This window comes from Tenrec ecaudatus, chromosome 13 (assembly GCF_050624435.1).
Source record: "Tenrec ecaudatus isolate mTenEca1 chromosome 13, mTenEca1.hap1, whole genome shotgun sequence".
NCBI classification, from domain to species: Eukaryota; Metazoa; Chordata; class Mammalia; order Afrosoricida; family Tenrecidae; genus Tenrec; species Tenrec ecaudatus.
Window position 1 is genome coordinate 124,659,426 of NC_134542.1, and position 27,633 is coordinate 124,687,058.

Consider the following 27,633-nt stretch of genomic DNA (forward strand, 5'->3'; position numbering starts at 1 on the left):
AACTGAAGGACGGTGGCGTTTTCAGGAATTCCCCATCTCAATGCTCACCTGCGCATGCACAAGGGAAAGGAGCCTTGAGTCTGGGTGCTGAGGCACTGGGAGCAGAGCCTGAAATCCGTGTCTGAGGATGAAGCAGGTTGTGAAGGGTCTTCCTATTGTGGCTCTTGAATCTACAAGGCTCGGGCCTCTTCGAGTTGGGTGGTTGAGGAGCGTTCAGGGGGAACCCAGGAAAGACATGGTCAAGGGGAGCAGATGGCATCAGACGCCTTTAGTGTGGGTCTGTGGTCCTAGCAGCTGGAGTTGTCTCTTGCGGAAGTTCTCACTTGGGAAGCATGCCTTCCACCCCCCGCTGTGTCTGGGCTTGTGTGTTGTTGTGATTCAAATGATAACGCATTTCAAATGCAAGCAGACCCACCCAAAGAGCACAGGTTTCAGCAGGGTTTCCAGACTAACAATGAAGGAATCCATTGCCACTCAGGGCCCTGAGCCTCACCTCCAGGCCCCGCCCTCCCCAACTCTCCCATTATCTCCAGGCCCCGCCCCTTCGCACAGGCACCGCCCCTCTATTCCCACGTGATGCAATTTCCTGCGGACCCCACTTCCTCCGCCTGAGAAGATCAGAGTGAGCGTCCCACGTGTTTCTACGGGTGAGTGAGTTTCGTGTTTCTGTGCTGGGCCCAGGTGCGGAGTCCCCGCAGGCCTGGCTCCCCAGCTGTGTCCGGGGTCCTGCGGACGTTACGCTTCCCGCACCCCGTCCGCCAGTGTTCCAGGTCGCCGCCAGCCCCTGGGACATTTCCAGTGAAATCCTTTCGGAGCTGGCTACAGGCCTCTGCCCTGGGCCCGGGAGTCCTCTGGCCGCTTTTCTTGCTCAGAGCTCCGCCTGCACCCTCACCCCTCCCTCCCGAAAGGCGTGGGTTCTTCCTGGGGCCGGTCCTTTCCGTGTCAGGTCACGGGCCTGAGAGCATGGGGACCCCAGAGTGGCCTTACTAAGAGTTTCACTTCTCAGCACCTTGCTTTGCAAAATGGTACCATCGCAGCACGGTCCCAAATCCCCGCATAGTTTAAGTCCTCACAGAGATTGCAATCTCCCCACAGAGTAAACCTCCATTGAGTGCTTTCTGCCCGGGAAGCAAGATCGTAGCTAATATGACCGCCAGGCAGAGGGGGCTTTGGAGTGCGGCCAGCTCCAGGAAAGGTTTTCATTTGGACCTTTTCGGTGTGGACCTGAGTAATCTTGAGACCTGCATAGAAGTTTCTTGGAACCAAATTCTAAGTATGTAAATTCTTTTTTCCCTTTTGAATTATTTTTTTCATATGTTAACTGTTTCTCCAATTTGTTTCAATTTACTGGGTAAGAACTGTGTCCTAATACTAGCTCCTCATTTTAAATATGTGTCATAATTATTTCTAATACAAGATAACTTCCAGATATATAACTCTTACATATCGTAAGATAGGATCTTATTAAAATAAGCTACCATTTTCTCTATGCCCCCACTGCATGGTAATGCTGGAATGCGCTAGCCTTTTATCAAAGTGTTCTTGATAGAGGCTTGTGTGACCCTGTGCACTGCAGTGGATTCTGGGAGTGATGCCATAGCACCTTAAACTCCTCCTTATTGTTTCTAGAATATAATCCATGTGGTACCAGATGGCCACCTCATGGGACACAACTGCTTTCATTTCATGGAGCTGCCAGTCCTGTAACCACTGGAGCAGTAGGGCTTCTTCACAGACTAGTTTAGATAGGCCACGCTGACATGTTTTTCAGTATAGACATGGTGATTCATTTTGGGAATTATTTTTGTTATTTTGATTTGGTCATATTTTCAACATGACATCCATGTGCATACATAGACATGAATATGTGATCTTGTTAAATTTCCCCTTTGGTTAGGTGCCATGGAGGTAAATCCATCTCGTGGCTACGTCATGTGTTACAGAGCAGAACAGTTCCATTGTGTTTCTGGAGCATCATATTGGTGGAAGCAGATCTGATCTTCCCCGGTAATGCAGATTGTTTACCCCATCAAGGCCAAGGGAGCAGTCTAGTGCAAGCTGTTTGTGCCTCCTGGAAACGTTGATTGTCCCTGACCCACCAAAACAAACTCACTGCCACAAATCAATTCTGACTCATAGTGTTCCCCTGTAGGTGTCTAAGATTAAAATCTACACAGGAGCAACCAGCCTCGTTTTCCTCTTGCAGATGTGCTGGTGGGGTTGAAACTGCCAGCCTGGAGGGTAGCAAAAAAAGCCAGAATCCATTTCTTTCCCCTTAAAATGAGCCAAATCAAGCAGACACCATCAAATCCACACCAACTCCTGGAGACTCCATGTGTGTCAGAGCACAGCGATGTTGCTGAGGGGTTTCAGTGACTGCTTTCTCAAAGTGCATCACCCAGACTTTCTTCCCTGGAGACTCTTGAGTAGACACAAACTTCCAATCGCTCCATGAACAATTATCCATGGTAACCATCTGTAATGCTCAGGGACATCAAAAACAAAGCAAGGTACCCATGTGTGCGCATACACACACTTTGAAAAGCCAGAACCTGTATAAGTTGGAAATCTTTCAGAGAAGGAAAACTCAAAACTATAAAGTGAAGTTGAATTTCTAACTATAACATGAGAAACCACACAGTTGAATTTGTAAAATTTGCAGGTCCCAGAAAAATAGTCATTCTGTTAATTTTCAGCTATCAAGTTTTTATATGAATCATACAAATATACTGTAACCAAACTGGACTTTTTACAGTAGCTAGAGAGTAAAATTAATATCAACTCTAATAGATCTTCAAGAGAAATGTTATATATAAATAGCTTAATGTTCTTTCTGGGTTTTCATGGAAGATGAACAGGTATCCTAAAGATTTATAAGATGTACAGTATTTGAGGAATTAAAAAAGATTCATTACATTCTATTTAGCATAATATTGTACTGTTTAGAATAATCTCTTAGGAACAGATCTGCAGCGGCTTGAAAAGGTTCATGAATAAATTCCATTATCTTTATTCCATTTTTCCATGACCTTTTTGAAAGCCCCTTGTGCATTCAAGGCATGAATGATTGGCTACCAATGAGCTCCTTGTATCTCAATTCGATAATAGTTGGATAAATATCAATCATTTTTCCTACCATATGATTCCCCATGGTGACCATATGTGGTTTCAGAGTAAAACTATGGTCTGTAAGATTTTTCAGTGGCTACCTTCAGAAGTTGGTTGATTTCTTCTAAGGTACTGCTACTTTGTCTTCAGTCTCCAGTCTTTTGTTTGATAGCTGAGCACTCAGTTGGTCACATTACTCGGGACTCCACTTAAGGACCTACATCTTGAAGTGTGAGTCCTTGCAGTCAGAGCCCTGTATTGCCTGTTGTGTCATGAATTAGCTTCCCTTACAAATTGGTGAGTGTTTTCTCTGGGGCTGCTTTTCTTTTTCTGTTGGTCTTTCATGTGTTACTAGAATGGTACTTTATTGTATGTGGAATATATCAACAAAAGCACCCCTTTGTCACAGTGGGTTAAACTTGGGCTGCTGACTGCAAGGGCAGCTGTGCAAACTCGGCAGACATGCGCAGAAAATGAGTCTGCCTGCTCCAGTAAAGATGTACAGTCGTGGGAGTCCCATAGGGAGTTCTACTCTGATAGCTCTGCTGTGAGTTGGACCAGATGTGGTGGCAGGCAGTCCTGTGTGGACAAGTCAATGGCTTATTCTTGACCACTTACTGGCTATTTGACACTAAATGCAGTTAGATTCACATTTTTGTGTACTCTTTTGTGAAGTGCAAAAAAAAATTGTAACAGTTTTGGGAACTGATCTATTTGTGGAGGAGAGTTGTTTTGGAAATGCTACCTTTTTATTGACTTCAGTCTTTTTGTATATCTTCATTGATGAGTCAATGACACACCTTTCTGACATCCTTTATCCTTATTAAAATTCATTTGGTCAACCTGCGGCTTAACTATTCTTAAAACATGTGAAGTACACTCCTTCCAGATGCCCTGTGGTCTGGTATTTTCTCCTCTAGGAACAAACTCTTGGTTAATTCCTTAGTTAATTCCATCAACAAACTCTTGGTTAATCCCTTGGTTAATTCCATCACATCCTTCAAATCACTGTTATCAATGAGTTCAATTAATTCGAATACTAAGCACAGAGGACGAAGTTCTCCCCTAAACAAAAGTGTCCCATAAGCAGACACGCAGAATGGTTTCACTGTAGAAGTCAGCTGAGAGAGTACCTGTGTGTCCTTCCCCTGTTTTGAGGACAGATGTTTGCTCTGGGTCATAACTAGATGAATTCATTAGCGGCAGTGAAAAGAATAGCTTTCTGGTTGTGAGCTGCCATCTAGTTTCCCCACTTTAGAACAACACGATGCACCCATGCAGTGGGTTATGCGTTGGGTTGCTAAGCACACATCTCAGCAATTCAAAACCACTAACTGGTCCCAGGAGAAAGAGGAGGCTTGCTACTCCTTTAAAGAGTTGCGGTTTCAGAAACCCACAGGGCCTGTGCTACTCTGCCCTATAGGGATGGTTTGAGTCCGAATTGACTCAATGACAGTGATTTTTTTTAAATATACAACAGAACGAAACCCTGCCTTGTTCTTTAAGAATGGAATGGTGAATTTGGGCTCTTCACATCTTGATCATTAACCTGAAAGCTCCCATTTGCATTTCTTATTCATTGTTGCTTGTTTTGTTTTATTTTCTTGCTAGTGTGTCTTCATGCTCTTTTTATTTTTCCAGTGTGGGCATTTCCATGTATTCTTACTGCTAATGAGCTTTTCATTTGGTGAGTGAACATGGAGCTTCCCTTTCCTGGCCATGAAGACCTGAGTGCTCTTTGACTCCTTCAGCCTGTACATTGAGAGTTGAAGTCTTTGAGTAATTGAAATCTGAGCATTTGCAAACTCATCACAGGACCCTCCCATGTTGTTAAAATCTTGATCGTGCCAGGGTTTGCTGTTCCCTAAAGTGATCATTTTTGTTTCTCCCTACACTAGCTCACGACATGTAAACATGATTGTGTTACTGCATAGATTCCACCTCTGTTGCATTTCTCATAAAAGTTAAGACCATTAGACCTTGTGTTTTTGTTCTTGTTAGTTGCTGTGGATTCATTTTCAACTCATAGCCACCTCATGTGTCCAGGGTAGAACTCTTGGTTTTGGAATGGTGTGTCCTCTCAGAACATATTTGCCTTGTTTTGTTTTGATTTGTTCAATGTTGTATCTGCTTTGCCTGGTGTTTATATTCTCTCAATCAATCTAATAAATGAAAGAGCCGGATATATGGGCCTGAGGTAAGCAGTCTTTGTCTGAGACTCATGGCTTTTGGGGGAAAATGAGTTCCAGTTTGCTGAATTCAATTGGTTGATTTTTTCCATCTCCTATTCGTACTACACAGAAGCTCTCCAGATCACCTCTGTAACTGATGACTGACAGACTAACAAACTCATGGCATATGAACGGAAATGTAGCTGCCAGGCATTTAGCTGTACACTCATGGACCTGCATGCCGACCTCTTTCAACAACGCCCCATTTGAGCACTACGGAAATGTACTTACTGGTTGGGGACTTTCTTCAGCTGTGTCCTATTGAAAAGAACATCTGCTTAAAAGAGACAAGAGGGCTAAATGAGCCAGTGTGAACAAATCTTTTTGGAAATTGTTTCAAAATTGTGGTTGTGGGGTAAATGCACTGTGTTACCATGAACATGCTGTGTGAGAGACCCTAGTGGTCATTGGTGTAAATGATTGGTTGCTGACCATGGCCTCTGTGGTTCAAGCAAACCGGGCACATCAAGGGAGGTCGATGAGGCAGTTTGCGCCCATAAAGAATGAGTCTTGGAAACACTACTGAGCAGTTTCAATCACTGTTTTATATTCAAAATGGGTTAGAATTGACCCAAAAGCACTGCATGTGGCTTTTGTTCATCATAAAGGAATGGAACTTAGACTTGTGAAGGCTTTAAAATACGTCACTTGGTGCACTGTGCGGATGAGACTTTTGAGAGGCTAATTGGATTGACATTTACATTCCACTGTCAGAGCAGAATTGTAGAGTGACCGTGGCCACTCGTGTCACTGTACATTATAGCTGTGCTGTGAAATTTTAGCATCAAAGTACAGCCTTTTCTATGCTGTTGTTAGGTGTCATCGTGTCCACTCCAACACCTAAAACACTATAGCAGAACGAAGCATGGCCCTGTCCTGCACCATCCTCACAAATGTCCCCATGTTTGAGCCCATTGTGACAGCCCCTGGGTTGGTCCATTTTGTTGAAGGCCTTTCTATTTTTTGCTTCTCTTTTCCTTTACCAAGCATGATGGCCTTCTCCAGGGACTGGTCTCTCCTGAAAAAAGTGGGAACAAAAGTATGACAAGTCATAGAGGACAGCCTCACTGCTGAGAGAACGCTAGCGGTCATCATGTTCAGCTAGTCTGCTTTCCATGATCTGTAAATGTGAAAAATCTTGGAGTGGCCCATCTCAAAGCCTGGTGTGTAAGTCCTTGCACAGTTTAACAGTTAAATACAGTGAAATTCAGTCAAAGTAAAAGAAAATTGAAATCTTAACTACTTTGCCAATCAGCCAAAAGAAGGGTATGTTATACAGAGTTCTTTAGAGAAATAAAACCAGGACCCTTAGAATTTTATGTATATTTATATAGGTAGATAAGCTAAGAAATAAACAACTAATTAATCTACACAGCAATACAAATGGCTCCATGCAACTCACTTCCAATAGACAGTTAGTGCACTGGCAGTCCTTTCAGTCTTGAGGGCCACCGGGTGCAACTCAAGGAAGCACACAGCTGAGTCCCATGTAGAACAATTCAGACTGTCCAGCCACAGGCAGCAAACAGCAAGGCAGGTCACTAACAGTCAGCCAGATGACAGGGTCTGACAGTCTCCAGCCCAAACGAGGTGTACTCCAGTAGTGTGGCGAAGCAGGTCTTGAAGGAACCTCAAACTACAGCGACACATTCCACAGGTTAGGTGTCCCTCAGGTAGTGTAGCTTGCAAATTGAGGCAGAGAACCAGCTAAGGCAGCCACACACTGGTCCGATCATCAAATAGCAAGAGAAAAGAAAGGCGAGACTTGCAAAACCATTTATCTCTCTGCCCTTCAATTACTCCCACACGTTCATTTGCCAGGTTGGCACAATAAACCTACCTATCACAAAGGGCATGCTATTATGATACTTCACATATTGTGCTCTTTTGTCAGTATATCCTGTGAGCTTAGTGTGGATTTATGTGAGGATCCAGGTCGTTTTGACGGGAGCAGTCCATAATAATTACATGACAGTAGCTTTACGTCTCAGAGTGGGAAACGTTTTGTGAATACCTATATTCTATGTTTACCTTTCACTCTCGCCCTATTTCCCTTTTCAATAGCCTAGTCTATCCATGAAGGTACAAAATACACAAATGTGCAACCATAGAGTGACTGAAAAGTAAGGGAGTAACATAGAAGCACTACAGAAAATGTCATAATTTCCCCCAAATAATGCTCTGTTTCAGTAGGTAATATGCCAGCTCGTCATCCAAGAGAATACCATGAATTCAGGGCTTTGGGTTGCTACTTTGTTGGTTCATATCAGTCGCTCTCCAATGGCTAATGAAGAGTTACAAGGAAAAATTTAAATTCTGCAGTGTTTCCCAGTTGCTATCTTGCTTTCACCCTGTACTTCATGTTCTGATAAATATTCTAGGTGGTCCTGTGCAAGGAGGTGAATTTCTCCCTCCTTCCAGTGGAAGAGGGGATATAAATCTCGAGGCTTATGTTTCTGATCATTTGTCTGGTTTATGTGATCTGACTGTTCTCTTCCTGAACCGTAAAAAGAGAGAGGAATAAGCTTGCACTTGGTCACAGACAAACTGTCCGGAGATAAGCTCATTGTGCTAGAAGAATGCAGTCGTTGGGATAGCATGTCATTAGTGAGGAAGTGAGTGTAGTGAGTGAAGGGATGAGGCTGCCAGCTAAACCCTGATGGTGATCCTTAATAGAACAAGACCCCTGTGTCTAGTCGCCATGTGAAGTCCCAGTTTCCCAGAACTGTCCTCTTCTCCCTTTTCACATATTGCAGTGAATGGTACCTTGCTGAACCAGATAGATGGGATGTTTTTGGACACCGTGACGGTTGAACAGGTGGCCGTAGACTTCTAGGGAGAATAGGCATTGCTGGATCTTTCTTAGAGGAAACTTCTGTAGACATGTGATGAAGGAAACTTTTAGAAACCTGGCCTCAGCAGGCATGAGTATTTTCATTGAAAAGACAATGTCATACTCATCGATGCTACTCTATATATGAACTGAGTAATGGGAATACCTGGTTAAATGAACAGGTGTAGCAATCTCTTCTCAGGAGCATGCAGGTCATGCTTCCCCCATGAATATAAAGCTGTTTGTATCATACTAGTGACATCGAGTGTCAGTATGAGTCTACTAAGTGTACTTACATGTTAGAAATGTGAGTGTTGACTTTTGGTGCAGAGAGAATATGTGTGTTGTTCCATGCAAGTGCTCTGTGTTTTTTACAAGGTGACCATGATTCTTTTATTAGAAATAGAATTACACCCACCTAAAACCCACAGACCTAGAGGAACAGAGCATTGACGCGGTGTCAGGGAAGTGTTGGTTATCTTTTCAGATTTTCCTTGTGATGTGCCTTTCTCCAAGAGCAGCTTGTCAGATTCACATTCTCGCCATCATGACACAGTGTGGTGGGGACCTTAGTTAGCCTAGCTTGTCTAGGACAAAACTATAGACACTGACATATGCATAAGGAAGAGCTTTACATTAAGAAGTAAACTCCCCCACCCCCATCATGATCCAAATTCTACTTTGCAGGTCTGACTAGAGAGGATATACACTGGTGCAGATAGGAGTGGAGGCACAGGGAATCCAGGGCGAATGATACCTTCAGGACCAGGGGTGTGAGTGGCGATACGTGGAAGGTAGAGGGAGAGTGGTTTGGAAAGAGGGAACCAATTACAAGGATCTACGTGGGACCTCCTCCCTGGGGGACAGACAACAGGAAAGAGGGTGAAGGGACACGTCGGACAGATCAAGATGTGACAAAATAATAATTTATAAATTATCAAGGGTTCATGAGGGAGAGGGAACGGGGAGGGAGGGGAAAAAAAGAGGACCTGTTGCCAAAGGCTTAAGTGGAGAGTAAATGCTTTGAAAATGATGAGGCCAATGAATGTACAGATGTGCTTTACACAATTGATGTATGTATGGATTGTGATAAGAGTTGTATGAGCCCCTAATAAAACGTTTTTTAAAAAGGTAAACTTTATCAAGAGAATATTCCAGCCCAGACGCCATGGGTCCAATGCTAACTGGAGCATCCATGGCTCGGTGTGTTCCAGTCCCTAAACTTTAGTTTTGCAGTGTGCATCAACCCTTTCTGCTGTCCAGCTCAATACATGTGTATGTATCATATACATATATGTGTCTATATATGTAACTATGTAGTCACTATGTGCACAGAAATTCCTTGTTTCAGTTCACAAATTCATCAGTATATAAGTAGCTTCAACACTACAGAAAAATATAGGAATCTAAATCCATGATTCATCATAAAATGGGTGGAAAGAAATTCCTTGTTTCAGGGTCCTAATCTCAATATTTTTACGTCCTTTTCTGTAAGTTAAATGCTGTAATCTTTATCATGCTGTATTTTCTTCAATCATGTTTAAAAGTCTTGTTTTATTCTGAAAGGCAACTCGCTTGCAATTGTGTGCCCGTCTCTTCGGTATGGGTTTAGAGTACAGCTTGATTATTGCAATTTCATTGTCTATCAGTCAGTACACATACGTCTTCACTGTTTGAAGGGTGTTCACAGCTGTTAGGGAACCTTCATAGAGCTGGAGTAGATCTTGTGACCTTGCTGTAGGACAGTAACATTTCCCTATTGCACATGTTATATTCACAGCTATGAGAGATAGGCGCAGAATTACAAGACACGTTCAGCACTCCTCTAAGGCAGCTGCTTTTCTAGGGTTTGTTTACAACCTAAGGGAGATCCCTCCCTTCAGACCTGCAGTTAACACCTTCTTTTCTGGTCATCGATTTCTATACTTTCTCTTAAATGAAAACTGGCTCTGACCGAAGTGATGATCTCTAAAGACAAATAGTTCACATACAGATTATTTTAACTTCTAAGGAAGCCCGATAGATGAATTCATAGATCTCAGGGCTTTGCAACATAATCATACAGATAGAGATGTTTTCTTGGGGAAACTATGAAACTGAGAATTCCCAGACTACAACAGGAAACCCACCCTGACAACCCATCTCTCCCTGCCTCAGAGCCTGGTTCTTGTGCTCACTTGATCATAAACATCCCTGTAGCCCATTCCTGAAGGTGAGATTTGTCCCTGGGTTCACACCGACTTCCCTCACTGTGTCTCACACAGTGCTAGCTGGCCATGTCCCACATTCCAGCTATGGATTTGCAGTTATAGCTCATCCTTGACACCTCTGTAACTGGTCAGTCAGCTCTTCCTGGAGTCTGCATATTCTTAGCACAAGCATCCGGTTATATTGGGCAGTCCACTGCAAGCCTTGCCGTGGAGCCTGACACACCCAGGACATCAGTGATTACTGAAGAGGAATGCAGAGGGGGCACAGCTCTGAGGCTGCCCCAAGTCTCCCCTAGCCTCCTCCAGAGTCATGAGTATACACTCCATGTTAAATAGCTTCCATGGTCTCTTACTTTCACTCGGCTTCCCCATTCCCTCTGCTTAGGTGTAGTTCTTACCTGCTACCTGTTTAGTGTTTCCTGTGTGTGTCTGTAATCAAAGGTGTTCCCAATGCTGCCCAGTGTTCTCTAAGAACACCCCCCAGAAGCAACCTACCGTGATCAACCTTGGGTCTACTCTAGCTTCATCTGGACTAACCCAAGCATGGCTGTTCCAATAAGCAAGGTACTGGAGAATAAATTATATTGATTTGTTGATCATGCTGACGTAATTTCTGGGTAATCACCATTTAATCTGTCCCTCACCACCCCTTTACTTCCCAGTTTGTGCTCGGAACCCAGGTGAGCCTGGAGACAGATAATTCGAGGTGCTGAATTGGGGGCAGATGTGGGTCTTAGATCAGGCTATGATGTGTGGGAAGGTAATAGATCGTTCTTGGTTAGATGTTTTGTGCTGCCTGGAAGGTAACAGATCCTGGAACCTGGGCAGAGGGCCTTATCCTAGGCCAGGTACCCTCAGCCAATAGGTATGGATGACAGGCTCAGGGAGGAACTCTGCCTTTTGCCTCTTGAAGCCTCTGGGAATGAGCTCAAAGGTACTCAGTCCTGTGCCATTATCCGGATTTTGAAACATCCACTAGTGACTTCTTATTTGCTGATTTGTCTACACCAAGGCCTCACTTTCACTGCAGAGTTTATTGAGATATCCATGTGCCCAGGGAGCCTGGTCAGCATTTCACAGGGAAGGTCAGAGAGGGGTTGGCCTGCTGCTGTTATCCTGAGACAGTCTTTGAGGACTTACTTCTCCATGAGTGAAGAACCCCAGTGTGCTCTGAGGGGAAGTTCCTGGCACTGGACACACAGGGTGCCCATAGGATTGACACGTTTCAAGTATGGGGGTGAAGATAGAGCCCCACTTGCTGTATGTCCTGTGTGGTTAAGTTGTTGGCTCACATCAATCCAAAGGACACAGGGAGCCAAATAGTTTAGGGCCACCAGCTAACGCTGGTAGAGGGGGTAAACAAAATCTTTCTCTGGACCTTTCCCTAGGTCTGGGCCAGTGTTAGTTTTGAAACATGGATACAGTGGTTTCAATGCATGCACCTTAAATTTTCTCCCTCCTATATCTCTTGTGACATGAGTGTCCACTGGGAATGAGTGGCAGGAGCGGATGATGACAGAATAACCAGTAATGAATATGCCTTATTTGACATGGGTTTTGAAATTGGGATTTACAAATTAGTAAATAAATACAGTTGAACCCTCCGGAACCTTGCTTACTGGTTAACACATCCCTGCATTTGTGAAAGGGCAGAAAAGGCTGCTTGAGGCCAGGACACAGTAGAGGGGAGCTCCACAAGAGACCTGTGATAGCCCTTGGACATGTTATTTATCACATATAAACATTTATAAGTCACTTTATTTTGCCAACTACCGTGAATCAGACACAAATGATTTGAAAGTTTGCTGAAATGTACTTGTGACTCCTGGTTAGTTCCTTGCATTGAGGTAAAATCTGAGAGAGAAGACTGTTCCACATACATAATTAGCAATGTGAGTTTCTTGATGGGTTAGATTTGGGTTCAGCGTAGGGTTTGTAGAGTGCTAGAGTCAGAGTCTATGTAAGATTGGAATCTAGGTCCTGGGATTAATGTTCCCTGTTCAAAAAGGCGAGTCAGTGGATAGAAAAAGAACCTAAGTGTCATGAGTTAAGAGTCAGATGTTAGTGGACAGTTTAAAGGGCTTTATGTTTAGGATGTGTCCTGCCTAACAGCCTATATTTGGAGTTGAGTTGGGTTTATGTGTTATGGTATAAAGATGTAGCATTGTGGTTTGTAAGATTGGTTTGTGAATTTGAGACATTGGATCACAAAGTTAGGATTCAGATAATAGAATATACTCAAAGTTGTGTTCCTGAATTAAAGAATGGGATTAAATGAATAAGGCTAGTTTTAGAGTGTCTGGTGTTTTATTTTTTTTCATTGGTTGTGGGTATCAATGAATGTTCAGGGTGTAATAGGCATTCTGGATGGTAAGGAGCTTTTCAGGTAGTTAGAGATTATCAGTGTGTTGTGAGGATGTTCAGCATGCTAAGGTGTAAGGTTTAGTGTTTTGGGGAGTTTTTGATTAGCAGTTAATGGTTAGTGAGTAAAGTACCAAAAGTTATTTTTATGTGTTGAAATGTATCTTATTATGTTGTTGTATTTATTGCCTATTTATGGCTTATCTTGAATATTTGTGGATACGATCATTAATTTATGATTAGAGGAATTTTAATTTATTTTTGGAAGCCTCTTTTCTTCCTTTAAAAAAATCTCGTTCTGATTGCTCTAGTTAGAACATATAGTCATTTTTTAATATCTGTAGTGAAATTGGATATTTATGTTTGTCCTTTTTCTGAGGTGGGGTGATGTTTTTCTCTTTCCTTTAAATGTGACATTTTGACTTTTCAAAAAATAAGAGTGTATATTAGCATATTAACATATTGAACTATATCTGTTTCCTGTTAGTTTTGTAGAGGTTTTTTTTAACATGAAAAGCCTTTGATCAGTATGTTTTATGTTTAGATAATTTTAAAAATTATTTGCTATATTACAGTGCTTATTTTCTTATGTTAAATCAACTCTTGGACAGATTCCAATTAATCATGGTATATTAATTATTGTAATGGGTTGTCTGACTCAGTTCCCAATGTTTTTAAGAACTTTTTCTTGTAGATCCATTTTCAATCTTGATCTATAATTTTCTTGAAGTATTATCTGACCTTGGTATCAGGTTATTACTGGTCTCATAGAAAATGTTAGTAATGTACTCTCACAACCATTGTTATGTCTGCAGCCAATAACTTGAACTTAAACAAGCAGAAAAAGTGAAGTGTTTATTCATACTGTGTGAATCCTTTGTTGTCTAGCTACCAGAACCTTCAACTTTAATCAGTCTTACGGTTAACCTTGAAGTTTCTCATGGAGTTTTATTTTGATTCAATTGATCATAGACCTTCTTAGCATCCTGCAACCTATTCAACTCTCACAGATCACTTGCTCTGCTTGGATCCTCTTTTCTTACAGTTGACCACTCAGTGTAGAGATAAATGATTTACACGACTTTTGACTGACAGGCACATCGTCACTCACACCTGAACAACTGTGTGCTGCCCTCACACTTGAGGCTGTGTGGGAAATACTGAGCCATAAGACATGCTGTGTGGATCTTAGAGAATTTCATTCAGCTTACCTCCAGGAGAATGGTGTAAATCAATGACACAGGAATTCCTCAGTGATTTTTGTCATCACTTTGTTCTGTCATTACTATTATTGTTTAAATCATTTTATTGGGGGCTCTTACAACTCATCACCATCCATCCATCCATGTTTCAAGCACATTTGTACATTTGTTGCCATCATCATTCTCAAAATAATTGCTTTCTACTTGATCCCCTGGTATCAGCTCCTCATCCCCCCCCCCCCGAACCCTTGATAATTTATCAATTATTGTTATTTTGTCATGTCTTATACTGTCCAACATCTGCCTTCACCCACTTTTCTGTTGTCCGTCCCCAGGGAGGGGGTTATATGTAGATCCTTGTAATTGGATCCCCCTCTCTCCTTCTTTCCCTCTACCCTCCCGTTATCATCACTCTCACCACTGGTCCTGAAGGATTCATCTGTCCTAGATTCCCTATGTTTCTAGTTTCCATCTGTACCACTGTACATCCTCTGGTCTAGGCGGATTTGTAAGGTAGAATTGGGATCGTGATAGTGGGAGGGAGGAAGCATTGAAGAACTGGAGGAAAGTTATATGTTTCATTGTTGCTACACTGTGCCCTGACTGGCTCATCTCCTCCCTGCAACCCTTCTGTAAAGGGATGACCAGGTGCCTACAGATGGGCTTTGAGTCTCCACTCCACACCTCCCCCTCATTCACAATGACATGATTTTTTTGTTCTTTGATGCCTGATACCTGACCCATCGACAATTTGTGACACACAGGCTGCTGTGATTCTTCCATGTGGGCTTTGTTGCTTCTCAATTAGATAGCCTATTGTTTATCTTCAAGACTTTAAGACCCCAGACACTATATATTTTGATAGCCAAGCACCATCAGCTTTCTTTACCACATTTGTTTATGCACCAGTTTTGTCTTCACGATCATATGAGCATCATGGAATGCCAGTTTTATAGAACAATGGAAGGTGAGCATCATGGAACGCCAGTTTTATAGAACAAAGTGTTCTTGCATTTAGGGAGTTCTTGAGTGGAGGCCCAATGTCCATCTGATACCTTAATACTAAACCTATAAATAAATTCATGTAGATCTATTTCCCAATCATCTTATATAAATATATTTATATGTACATGCCTGTATTTAGACTTCTATAAATGCCCTTTGCTTCCCAATTCTCTCTTATTTCCTTTTACTTTCCTCTTGTCCCACTATCATGCTCAGCCTTCATTTGGGTTTCAGTACTTCCTCTTGGTTACATTGCCCTTGATCAAGCCCTACCAGGCCTCTTACACCCTCTTCACCATGGATATGTGTTTATTATTGAGCCCTGGTGTTGACATGTGTTAAGAGTTGGACTGCTAACCTCATGGTCAGAAGTACAAATCCACTAACTGTCTGTCATGGCTTTATAATCTCAGAAACTCTGTAGAGCCGTTGTCCTGTGTCCTATTGCCTACTTATATGTCTAACTCTACTTGATGGTGAGTTTTAAAGTGTCTCTAAAGTGATTGTACAATTTATAGTTCCTCTAGAAAATAATCATCAGTTTATAATAGCTCTTTATACAACCCACTTAAAATGTTTCCAGATGCTTTAATTAACATAACCATCTTCAAGGTTCATTAATTTTTCATTCTCCAGAGTCACACAGTAAAGAACTGATAATTTTGTGTGTTGTGAGGTAGGGATCCAGCTTTTTTGTTTCTTCTTTTTGACATGGATATTTGATTGTGCAATCTCTATTTATTATAAAGTCATATTTTACTCACATGCCTGAAAATTATGAGTTTTGGATTTTATTGCTAATGGTGTACACGTGTTTTCTGTCACTCAATAAGGAACAGTTAACAGTATTGGGGACTTTGTGTAAGAAGAGGAACAGAACTGTAACAGCATCTGGACCTACGGGTTATGTATTACTCACATTGTATTCTCCCATCAGCCTGCATGCAGATTTTGAATCACCCGCAGCTGAAATGAAGGAGGAAGTCGTGCCTGGATTGGGTGTTACTATTTCTGGGATGTCCTCATGAGCGATTGAAGTTTGTGAACATCATTCGCGCTGATCGAGATAAGACAAACATAGAGCTTCCCAGTTGCCGGCTGTGTCCTAAAGACCAAAGAAAATGACCAAGACTCAGGTGATCCTTTTCTGTATTTCCTCCTGGAAGTGTAGTAACCTGAATTATACTGATTCGGTTCCTTGGAAAAGTAGAAATGTGAAATAGTAGAAGTTAGAGATAAACTTTGACTCTGACTTCAGCATTGGACTTGAGAAGATTAGGAATATATTGATCATAGGATTAAAACTAAACGAATCACACTGACTAATGTCACTAAGGATTTTTTGGATGACATTATCTTTCAACTCATAATTCATTATTCTTTCTTTTAATCATTTTATTGGGTTATCATGCAACTCTTATCTCAATTCATACATTCATAAAAGCACATTTTTCCATTTGTTGCTATCATCATTGTCAAAACATTTGCTTTCTACTTGAGCCCTTAGTATCAGCTCCTCATCCGCCACCCCATGAACCCTTGGTAATTTATAAATTCAGCACTGGTCCTGAAGGGTTCATCTGTCCTGGATTCCCTGTTTCTAGTTTTTATCTGTACCACTGTACATCCTCTGGTCTAGGTGGATTTGGCAGGAAGAATTGGGATCATGATCATGGAGGGGAAGAAGCATTGAAGAACTAGAGGAAAGGTGTATGTTTCATCATTGCTACACTGTACTGTGACTGGCTCGTGTCTTCCCAACGACCTTTCCGTAAGGAGTTGTACAGTTGCCTACAGATGGACTTTGGGTCCTCACACCGCACCCACCCACCCCCATTCACAATGATAGGATTTTTTGTTCTTTGATGTCCGATGCCTGATGCATCCACACCTCGTGATCACACAGGCTCCTTTGCTTCTTCCATGTTGGCTTTCTTGCTTCTGAGCTAGATTGCTGCTTGTTTACCTTCAAGCCTTTAAGACCCCAGATGCTATATCTTTTGATAGCCGGACATCATCAGCTTTCTTCATCACATTTGCTTATGCACCCGCTTTGTCTTCAGCAATCATGTTGGGAAGGTGAGCATCATAGAATGGCAGTTTAATAGAACAAAGTGGTCTTGCATTAAGGGAGAACATGAGTGGAGGCCCAATGTCCATCTACTACCTTAATACTAAACCTATAAATACATGCACGTAGATGTATTTCCCAATCATATATATATATATATATATGCCTATATTTAGACCTCTATAAATGCTCTTTGCCTCCCAGTTCTTTCCTTTATTTCCTTTTACTTTCCTCTTGTCCCACTATCATGTTCAGCCTTTATTACCCTTGAAAATCCCTACTAGTCCTCTTACACCCTGCTCTTCACTGATATTGGATCACTTGTTGCTCCCTTGTCCCTGGTTTGTTAACACTACTTCCTTTCCCCCACCTCCCCTTCTCCCATGTCCCCCCGGAACTGTTGGTCCGGTTGTTTTCTCCTCCAGCTTGCTTATCCAGCCTCTCTTATCGAGATAGACCTCCAGAGATAATTATATGCACTAAAACAAGACACAGCAAAGCAACAGTGACAAAAAGAAAAGCTTGTAAATGGTTCACTTCTCTTTGTTGATCTTTAGGAGTGATTTCCCCTCCCCCAGAAGAATTTTCTTCATTGGACAGCTCTGAAGCTACAGTTCCGGGAGAGAGATATGTCTGATATGAGCACTTGGAGCAAATGAAGTGGGTGGAAGAGAGAGTGGAGCTCATCCTGACCCACCAAGCCTTAAGAATGATACTCCTGCTCAGAGCAGCCAATGCAGAGAGAAGACCATATGGCCAACATCCGTCACTAACCCATACCCCTACAGGGGACAACACTGGAGACACTGGAAATTGCACCTGGTCTGACCCTACCACACCGAGGCAAAACACTATGGGCATGCAACAGAACAGCAAGGAGAGCAGAGCAAAGAAGTCCCGAGGGAGGACTCAAAATAGACCTGGCACCCCATCAGACTTAACGCTAATGCCTAGTGTTTAAGGACAATAAGATCACTTCTATAGGAGAGTTCAGTATTCCATGGGATTTTTGTCTGCGTAAATTTCTTTCACGCTGTCTGAGGTGATGTGTTACATATTCTCCCAAACAGCAGCCTTCTCTTTAATGCCTCTGAAATGGGCATTGTAGCAATAGGAGTTCTAAAATGGTTGACAGCTTCTCCCCTCCTCAAACTATAGTTGTAGGACAGAGTCAACCGTCAGCCTCAGCCCTGATTCATGCGAGGCAGAACTTAAATATACTGATACCCTCCAGTACTTTTCCACTTCTGACACCAGTTATCTTTCCCACAGTCCTCTCCTTCTCAGCTCATTAATTGTTGCAGTGGCCATGTACAGATTACACAGGTACAAGTTTTATTAAGTAGCAGAATATAAGTTGGTATGAGAATCAATAGGCTACATATTAGGATTCATATTAAAGAACCATGTAAGCGAATTTGCTCTTCTTCAGGGCAGGCCTGTCTCTCTGTCCGTCTCAGACATTTTCCCTGAAGGTAGGTTCCTTTCTCAGTTCTATCTGTTTAGGCTCCTCTCATCTCCTTGGGGTTATCCTTCTCTTGATCTTACCTGCCTGTCCCACTATCTTGCCTTAAAAGCGCTTTCTGGACCTGTCATCTTTGGCTCTGTCACTATGTCCCTCTGCCCTGGTCATTATCTCCATTGGTACAACTCTTGACCCCTGATTATTACAGTTCATTGTGCAGGAGCAGCAGTAGACCAGTCCTTGTGAGGTAGAGGTGCAAGATGTTCCATGATTTGCTTTGCAGCATCTCACAAAACCAAATAGCCATCAAGTAAATAAGTCTGCAGGATGTGGAGACTGGTGAGTCCCAAATCCATAGGTCAGGTGTCAGTCTGGAGGGTTGTCCTCATGGATGTGTTTGCCAAGGCTGATGAACCAGATCATCAGATCGGACAACAGTCCACTTCACTACAAGGTGAAGTTGTAGTATCTGGTCAGAGAATAGGTTGCAGGGGTTGAGGGACCCACATTGAAAGGTCACCGAGCAGGCTGTTGGTTCCTGGAGTGGAGGAAACTCTCAAATCAGGTCTCATGGGTGCTCCCAGTTGCAGGGATATCAAGGACATGGCTCATGCATTTCTGGAACCTGGCAACCCATGGATTCATTCTGAACTCTGTGGCTGCAGGAGCAACAAAACCAAATCAACAGGTCAGATTACAGGCCAATGTCTCACTGTTTCTTCTCAAGCATACCTGCAGGCAGTTCTCTCTCTCTCTCGCTCCCTCTCGCTCTTGATATGATGACTTCTTGGGCCAACCTTGTACCTCCATGCCCAGGCAAGACTAGGAGGGCTCCAGAGGTCGAGCCAATGGCAACAACTGGGAGGGGCCCATTGTAGAGCATGTGATGAAATGTGGCAGGTCAAGAGGAACTTGTCATTACAGTTAAGGTAATACTGTCCGAAGGTAGTTGAGAGGAATTTGTCCTAAGATAGGCAAGATATGCTTGTCCTTAGGTGAGCTCTAAGAGCTTAGAAAGTTGTTCTCCACTCAGGAAGGAAGATTTTGCCTATGAGCTTTCTGATCTTGGTCCTGATTTGTTGCTTCTTGGTCCTGATCCTGAATTGTACCTTTTTCATTAATGAACCACTTTCATCTATGAGCTTTGTGTGGCCATAGAAACGGATTATCACATCCAGAAGAGAGACAAAGAGTGGTGTAGGTGGAATGACTTGTGTAAGATCTGAGGTATGTTTGACCTCCCACCTGTAAACTAAGCCTGATAGCTCGTGCCACGGAAGGTTCAGAGCCTTGCATAATGGTAACAATGCTAAGACTCCTGATTCCATTTCCCAGCGTACTGCAAACTTGTTTAATATAAACTGGTATCGTTTTATGTATTGTGTACCATTTTTAGCTCTTTCAGATCATTTCACTGCTACTCAAAATTCTAATTTTATGAGTAGGTGCATTATTGTTGGGGTATGATTGTCCGCAGCACTCAACGGTCCACAGGAGTGACTTTGATTGTGGGAAATATCAGAGAGACTGACAGCAGTGCACAGGGGTTCCTCATACCATGCCAGGACTGAGAGAGTGAATATATTTTTCAATGGATATATATAATGTAGCATAGGGATCTTTCATAAGGCATGCATGTCACACATTTAAACGTATACATAGTTGATGGATAATGTCATAAGCAGGTAATATAGTAAACAAGCAAGGAGGTAAGTCACCATCTATCTGGACCTAGTGTTAGTTGACCTCAAACCCCGTATCCCCACCCTGAGCCATGCCCAGGGCTTTACGATGTTTATGGTGGGTTGACTATAGGACCTCATTGCTCTCATCTACAGATAACCTTCAGGCATAGTGAAGTATCCAGACCCAGAAATGATTCTTCTACTGTGATAGGTTCTTTAAGGCTGCTCCTTAATGGAGTGTGATTGGGCTGCGAGGGGGCAGTAAGAGGGGGGAGTCACACACACACACACACACACACACACACACATATTATTTGGCCTGGAGAAAATGTATTTCAAAACATTCGTATCTCAGAACCATGGAGATCTTTCTCTAAATAGGACTTGTTTTCCATGCTATAGTTGAAATGTAAAAACAAAGTCAAATACTCTGTACCAAATCTTCAGTTTACCACACATTGTTGAATGCACTATCATAGAATAGTTTTTATTACTGCAAGATATTTTTTGAAATCTTCAACCAGAAATACTTTATTAAACAGACTCCTTTTACTACAGGAATCACTGACATTCAATGATGTGGCTGTAAAGTTCACCTGGGAGGAATGGCAGCTCCTGAACCCTGCTCAGAAGACCCTATGTCAGGAAGTGATGTTGGAGAACTATCGCAACCTGGTTTCGATTGGTGAGGAGAATTCCTACCTTATGTGTTAAAATCTTTGCATAAAATTTGGTTTTCTCAAAGAGGGCGATTCTCATTGCATTCTAGTTATGGTACTAGGTTAGTGGTACAGCCTTCTACCCTTGAGAGAACACCCTTTATTTTAGTTGCTTTGAGCATTATTTTTTTCCAGAAATTAAACATTTTGCAGACTTCACACACTTAAGCTTAATTTTGGTGTCTGAGGTTCTGTAAGTTCTCATCAACTGGTTATCTAGTTGTCCCCTCAGAAGCTTTCTCCCAAGTAGAACAAGGAGAAAACTGTGGTCTGTACTAGAAAAAAGCCATAGTGCAGTTTTTCAGGTGCGTGAGCAAAAAACCTTAAGGGGAAATGGCTGGGCGTACTGATTCAACTGGGAGCAGGCCTCACATCCACAGTAAGTGTCAGATAGTACGTTAAAGTGTATACTTCTTTGAATGCGAGACCTTACTTTTCCTAGAAGTTTTGAGAAATATTCCTCTAACTCTTCTGAGATTAGATTTCCATTTATTTAATTTACAATATTGTACATTCGTTTCCACAATTTTCTTTCTTGAAGATTCTCAAGCCTTGCCCTCTTTCATGTCCTTCTACCTTACTGTGAAAGCCCATCGTGCAGGTCTCTCTCCAGTAGCAGCGCCGTCTTGGATCTTGAGCTCCCACCATAAAAGTTCTCCTTTGTGTTTCCTTAGCTTCCCCCTTGGAGCTTCTCTAAGTTTTGGTTTCCATTTTCTCGTTTGTTCTCCTAACCCATTAAAGTTTTCTTCATTCTAGTGATACAAGTTCTTTCTGTTTTCTAATAGAGATGGTCCAATTTCCATCTCTGTTGGAATTACTTAAGAACTATATTTTAGTTCTTTTTGTGGAACATGTTTATGACTTCTCATTTTTTCATTGTCCAAGATCATCTTCACAGAAGGAACATTGTTATCACCTTGGGATGTCTAAGCAGTATACCTTCAATTTTTTTCCACGGATTTTCTTTTTTTTCCTCAAAAAATTATTTTTTTCAAAATAATTTATTACAACTCCGCTCCGGACAGACCTATGTACAAGCTTGAGCCCGACTACCCTGCCTAAGGGGTCTTCTTCTTTCCCCAGGCCCTTTGGACCTCCTCAATCAGGTCTTTCAGTTACTGGATCTCCTTGGCCAGTGAATGCACCCTCTCCTTCAGAGCCTCGTTCTTCTTCTCCAGCTCCTTGCACTCACTGGCCAGGGCCTCCTGCTCCGCCCGCTTCTTCTTGTGGTACTTGGTGGCTGTGGTTTTGTTCTGCTCCATCTTTTTCAGCTTCTTCTCCAATTTCTCTCCCTTGACCTTTGCTGCCACTACCTTCTCTCCAGGAGGGTCATAAGGCTTAGAGCGAGCAGAGCCACCAAGAGCAGGTGAAGGCAGCAGTCTACTTGGGGAGTCCCCAGAGGTGGGGGGGCTGTGCTGGGGAGACGCCAGGTAGGGCTCTGGACTCAAGTCATTATCTGAGGGAGCATCATCCTCCTTGATGCATGGAGGGGAGACTGTGCTGAACGAGTGAGGGTCGGCCTTCCTGCCCCCCTCAAAGATGTCCACTTCGCTGCCGAGCTCTAAACTAAAACAATGATCTGGAATGGAGGTCATGGCCCCCAGGGACTCGGGAAGAGACTGCAGGAGGGTGAATGGAGCAACCTGGTCAGTGTGGGGACGACTTTCTGGGAGATGCCCAACTGGGTTCACTGCTTGGGGGGCTCCTTAGGGTCAGTCTCCTGGACCAGAGGATCAAAGAGATCACAGGTGTCATCCAATGTGGCCAGAAGCTCTTCAGGCATGGTTTCCAGGCCACCCAGACTCAGCAGGACATCGAAGTCAAACTCTTTCAGGTCCATCTTCTCCACCATCCAGTCTGTCCCGGAGAACGCATCCTCCTTGCCGTAGTTGGAGGCATCCGACCAGTCAGCCACTGCCAGCCACTCGGAGGAGCCTGCATTAACTTGGTCCCTGGTGAACCCATGTGGTCAGAAGTGCTTGGCCACCTCCAGGTAGTCATCTAGGAGACCGAGGCTCTCTTCAGTCCCCAAACCCGACTGGTTGAAAGGGGACATCAAGTCCCCACCTAACACCTCGCTGTGCGTGAAGGTCATCTCGGTCATATCATAAGGCTACGCTGGAATTGAGTAAAGTGCGGGATTCCAAGACGTCTTGGTCGATTACAGCAAGGCTGCTGCTGAGTTCCGTGAGAAGGCGCCATGGCTTAGGCTGCTGTGGTTGCCGCTGCAGAGCCTGGTGCTACTGCCGCCGCTGGAAGGGCCTACGTTGCCACCGCACTAATACGCCATGGAGCCTGTGGGAGGGGAGGGAGGGGAGGGAGAGGACGTCGCGGAGCGAGGCGTGTTCTACATCAAAGAGCCAGCGAATCCACTTGCAGGATTTTCTTTCAGGTTGTCTGCTCCTCTGATAATTTTGCATGTGGAAAGGACATTTTTAACATCTTACATTCTTGGGTCTTTCATTGACCTTGTATACTGCCTGCTCTGCAGTATGCCGTCCTTAAACCTGCCTCCTCCTAACATGTCCAATATGGGAAAGATGACCTTTGCTTTCTCCTATAGAACTTTTTGGCTGTATTTTCCAGCACTGATTTTTTGGTTGTTACTCAAACAATGCCTTGCCTGTTCACTATTGCTCTCTTTTGTTTTCTGTCTTTTGATAGCCTTTTGGTTTCCATATGTGTGATGTTCCCAGTCTCATCCCATAACTCATCTGGTCTCAGCCATTAGTCTTCAGTCACCAGTCCTTTATTTCTCAAGTTTATTCTTTAGATAGTCTTGAAAGTCAAGTGAACAAGGCACTTTGGCTACTGTGGACTTCCTTGAACTTTTCTCCAGTTTCAACTTGGATTTGAGCAGTTGATGATCTGTTCTACAGTTGAGCCTTCATCTTGTTTTGACTGATGAGCTTCTCCAACATTTCTGTCTACATATGTGATTGATTTGATTTTTGTGTAATCCATTCATAAAAGTCCTTATGCATAGTATCCATTTCTGTTGTTGACTAAGGAATTTGCTATGAATTCATCATTAGTCTCAAACTTTTATTGTTAATGTTGTCTATCATTTCTATTACTAAGGCTACATTGTCAAACTACTGATATTGTTTCCAAATTTTTCTTGATAGTAGTTCACACATTCCATCTTACAATTATTAGTGCATATTTTCAGCTATTTTCTCTCATTTTCAGTCATGCTTTGTCACCCACTGAAGGTCCCCAATGCTTTGCTGCATTGACATCATTGCTGTTGTCTGGATTTAGGGAATTTAAAACCTGAGGGTCTCTTGTTCCAAAAGTAGATCAACAGGTCCTCCTCCCAGTCTGAATTTCTGGAAATTCCACTAATCTCTGTGCACCATGGGCAACCCTGCTTGTATTTGAAATCCTGAGTGGCTTTGCTTCTGTAATGACAGCACCATGCAAGACACTACAGGACAATACTGGAAGATGACTGGTTAAGCTAGGCTCCATAAGCATAAGGAATATGTTTGTGTACCGTAACGCCTTTTATAAAAATGAGTAAAAATGGAACATTCTGCATTTTTCACACTCCCAACGTTGTCTAGTACTGAGTTGTCTTTCATTAAAGATTGATAGAATGAATACAACTGATCTCTAGCAATTGAAATCAGCAGGTCTTACTATCCCTGTGGTCTTTGGGTCTCAGTGTCTTGCATATATTTACATTCTTAGTATATATTCATGGTCCTATTTAAGCAACTACCAAATCAATGTTCATTCATTATTTTCACACTAAATCTGGTTTCTACAGTCATTGCTTTTACCATTTGTATTGTTTACACAATTTTATTTCCACCATTGTCCAAGAAACATTAAGCATAGTGTTTTATTTGCATTCATTAAGAGTGCTGTCACTAAAGAGCTACCTTGTATCAATCAAGGGGTGTTTTCAAGGTTCCATTGTAAATGAAAATAATGAAGAGTTTCAATGTTCTGTTCTTTTATAGAGATCCCAAAATTTGATCATTTGCTCGATCAGTCACAACATGGAAGGAATGTCGACAGAACCGAACAGTTCTATAAATTTAATACATTGGAAAATATTCTTCATCAGCACAAAAACAATTTTCCTTGAAACAAAAATTATGAGATAGTTCGCATACATGAAAAAATAGGAAAACCAGATTTAATCATACAAGTATTAAATCAAAAGAGTAGTAGCGAAATAAAGAAGTTAATTGTGCTCAATGGAGATGAGGATACTTTTTCGATTGTTGAAGAAAACCAATTTTGTACAGAAGTGAAATTCTCTGTGTGTGAAAAATCCAGTAGGATGAAGTCACAAAGCATTCAGCATCAGGAACCTGACAAAGTTGAGAAACCAGGCATAGGTAATAAATGTGGGAAAAACTTCATCAAGGAGTGGTTCCTCTGTGAGGATGTACAAGATAAGACCTATGAATGCAGTCAGTGTGGGCAGGAATTCGACAAAGTGTTCAAACTCACTGCACATTGTCGAACAGCTCATAAAGGACAAAAACCATATACATGCTTGGAATGCGGCAAAGCTTGTCACAGTAAATCATACCTCCAGGAACATCAGAAAACTCATGTGGCAGGGATGCCCTGTGTATGCAGTGAATGTGGGAAAGGCTTCACCAGGAACAGTGATCTCAGTGCTCATCAGCGAACTCATAGTGGAGAGAAAGCCCATGTACGTGGTAATTGTGGAAAGCTTTCAGCCGGAAGCAATGCCTTACAGCACAGCAGACATTTCACAGAAGAAAGAAATTTCATGTATGTGGTGAATGTGTAAAAGCCTTAAGCTGTAAACAATCCCTTATAGCAAATCAGACATTTCACACAGGAATGAAACCCCATGTATGTGGTGAATGTGGAAAAACCTTTAGCTGGAAGAATGTTCTCACTGCTCATCAGCGAACTCATACTGGGGAGAAACCGTATGTATGTGGTGGATGTGGGAAAGCCTTTATCAGGAAGAATGCTCTCACTGTTCATCAGCAAACTCATAATGGAGAGAAACCCCATGTATGTGGTGAATGTGGAAAAACCTTTACCTGGAAGCATTCTCTAACTGTTCATCAGCGAACTCATACTGGAGAAAAACCCCATGTATGTGGTGAATGTGGAAAAGCTTTCAGCTGGAAACGATATCTTACAGCACATCACACATGTCACACAGGAAAGAAACCCCATGTATGTGGTGAATGTGGAAAAGCCTTTATCAGGAAGAAGAACCTCACTTTTCATCAGCGAACTCATACTGGAGAGAAACCCTATTTATGCGGTGAATGTGGAAAAGCCTTTAACAGGAAGGATGGTCTCACTGCTCATCAGCGAATTCATACTGGAGAGAAACCCCATGTGTGCGCTGAGTGTGGTAAAGCCTTTATCAGGAAGCATATGCTCACTGCTCATCAGCGAATTCATACTGGAGAATAACCTTATATATGCAGTGAGTGTGGTAAAGCTTTCAGCCGAGAGTGATCCCTTACAGCACATCAGAAATTTCACACAGGAATGAAACCCCATATATGTGGTTAATGTGGGAACACCTTTATCTTGAAGAATGAACTCACTGTTCATCAGCAAACTCATACTGGGTCAAAAGCACATGTATGTGGTGAATGTGGTAAAGCTTTCAGCCAGAAACGATTCTTCATAGCACATCAGACATTTCACACAGGAAAGACGCCCTTTGCATAACATAAACGTGGAAAATCATATCTGCCACTCAGGTATCCATCAACATGAGAAAATTCTTAATGAGAAAACTTTTCAATGGTGTAAGTGTAACAAAGCTTTCAAAACCCAGGAAGCGGCTCTAGGGTTTGGCCTGGGCTTTTTGTGGGGCCAAACGGTTGTGACTTAAAATGTGGCTACCCAGTTTGTGAATTGCTGTCCCTCTACTGATGACCCACCATTGTGGGGAGAGGGAGAGGAGCGTCCAGACCTTCCCAGGGCACATAGGCACCTCATTTCTCTTCCAGCTTCCAGTGCCCAAAAGAGAGTTGGATCTCCTATTTCTGGATCACAGCTATACCAAGCAGTAGAGTGCCCACCCAAATGCCAGGAGTGCCTGCCCCACCTGCGTGCTCTTTGTTACACCCCACCCCCTACCCCCCGACAGCACAAAAAATAAGAATGAAGGAAATGGAAGACGTTTGGGGATAATTAGTCCAGATGACTTAAGGATCACAGCAAACCTCAGCCTCCACAACCCTGAGACCAGAAAAACTAGATGGTGCCGAGCTACCACTGCTAATTACTTCAAAAAGGATCACAATAGAGGGACCTGAGGAGAGTGAGAGTGCAAAGTGGAACAAAACCCCCAATCATAGACTAGGCTTACTGCTCTGATGGATACTTGTAATCCCAACAATGTCCTTTAGCAGCTTCACTCCAGAAATTGTACTTCCTCCTCTGAATCAGCTTTCAGCCAAAAAACATACAGACATGGAGGGGAAGAATAACATTCGAGAGGTACACACTCCACAATATTACCAAGTGTTCAAAACCAAAAGGACAGCATTTGCTAATGGATAAAACTCTTGAAAGCAGGAAGGGACAGGAAAGAACGATGAATAATTATGGGGGGAAACAGGGAGGGCGGAAGTGGGAAGAGTGCTTGTTTTTCTTGGGAACTGCAGTCAATGTACAAATTGATGAATATAAAACCAATTTACCCTGTAAAATTTTAAATCAGAATAAAAAATTCATAAAAAACAAAGAGCTCATGTCTCATCGATAATATGGAG

At 42.6% G+C, this 27,633-nt stretch overlaps 1 long non-coding RNA gene and 1 pseudogene across 2 annotated transcripts; one reads left to right on the plus strand and one right to left on the minus strand.

The window, feature by feature from the left end:
* The first annotated feature begins 578 nt into the window (after positions 1–578).
* LOC142424734 (uncharacterized) lies at positions 579–27,577 on the plus strand. 2 transcript variants are annotated; one of them, XR_012779392.1, is made up of 5 exons: positions 594–647; positions 1,096–1,273; positions 15,888–16,086; positions 20,730–20,856; positions 24,862–27,577. It is a non-coding gene; the product is annotated as an uncharacterized LOC142424734 (long non-coding RNA). The 2 variants fall into 2 exon arrangements; XR_012779393.1 differs by lacking the exon at positions 1,096–1,273 and having other exon boundaries at positions 579–647.
* Positions 21,913–22,994, minus strand: LOC142424496 (cyclic AMP-dependent transcription factor ATF-4 pseudogene; annotated as a pseudogene).
* Positions 27,578–27,633: the final 56 nt, after the last annotated feature.